Source organism: Cynocephalus volans, chromosome 10 (assembly GCF_027409185.1).
Source record: "Cynocephalus volans isolate mCynVol1 chromosome 10, mCynVol1.pri, whole genome shotgun sequence".
Lineage (NCBI taxonomy): Eukaryota > Metazoa > Chordata > Mammalia > Dermoptera > Cynocephalidae > Cynocephalus > Cynocephalus volans.
In genome coordinates, this window is record NC_084469.1 from 58,322,657 (window position 1) to 58,323,578 (window position 922).

The following is a 922-nucleotide window of genomic DNA, read 5'->3' on the forward strand; positions in this document are numbered from 1 at the left end:
GCCCATGGTCACATGGTTAGTGGTAGAGCTGGGATCTCAACTCAATCTTTTGGGCACCCCCGTGTGTGCCCATATGCTGGTGTCCTATTTCTGCGTCCGTGTGGGTTCTAGTCTGTCTGAGGATCCTTCGTGGATGTCCACCTAGCGGTGTCTTCCCGTTTCTGAGGTTTCCCCAGGAGTTGAGCTCCTGACCCAGCTTGTCTGAGTGTGTCTGTGGGCCGGCAGCATGCCCCTGCCTGTCTCGGTCTCTCTGCGTGTCTCTGCCTGTCCCAGTCTCTGTGTGTCAACAACTCCGAGTGTATGTGTGTGAGTGTGTGTCCTTGTCCCAGGAGCCGTGAGTGTGAGGGGGAGTGAAGGACCAAGGAGGCCTGGTTGGGGCTGGGCTGGGGGTGGAGCCGGGGAGGGGGCCATCTCGGGCTGAGAGGGGAGTGGAGTTCTGGAGGAATGTTTACCAGACGCAGAGAGAGCCTAGAGGGACAGCGCCTAGAGCCCAGAGAGAGACGCACAGCCTCTCTGCCTCCCTGGCCCAGGATCAGGGGTGCAGACACCAGGGTCTCCTTCGCCTTCCTCAGCCTCCTTCCAAGGCCCCTTTAAGACAGGGCTGGTCCTCTCCTCTCAGAGTTAACCCCTCACTGTCCAAGTGGCCCCCTGGGCTCCGGCCTGGTGGGCGGAGGCAGAGGGGAGCCAGGGGCGGGGAAAGGGTTGCCCCAAGTCTGGGAGGGAGAGAAGGCGGCTGTGGAGCAGAGCCTCCCCGGCCGAGGGCCCTCACTCCCCTCCCCCGCTGTGCCAGGAGGGCAAGCCAAATCTGGGTAGCCTGGAGCTGGGGGGAGGGCCGGGGACAGCCCGGCCCTGCCCCCTCCCCCGCGGGTGCCCAGCAACTTCTGAGGAAAGTTTGGCATTGATTGCGTGGTGTGTGGTGGTG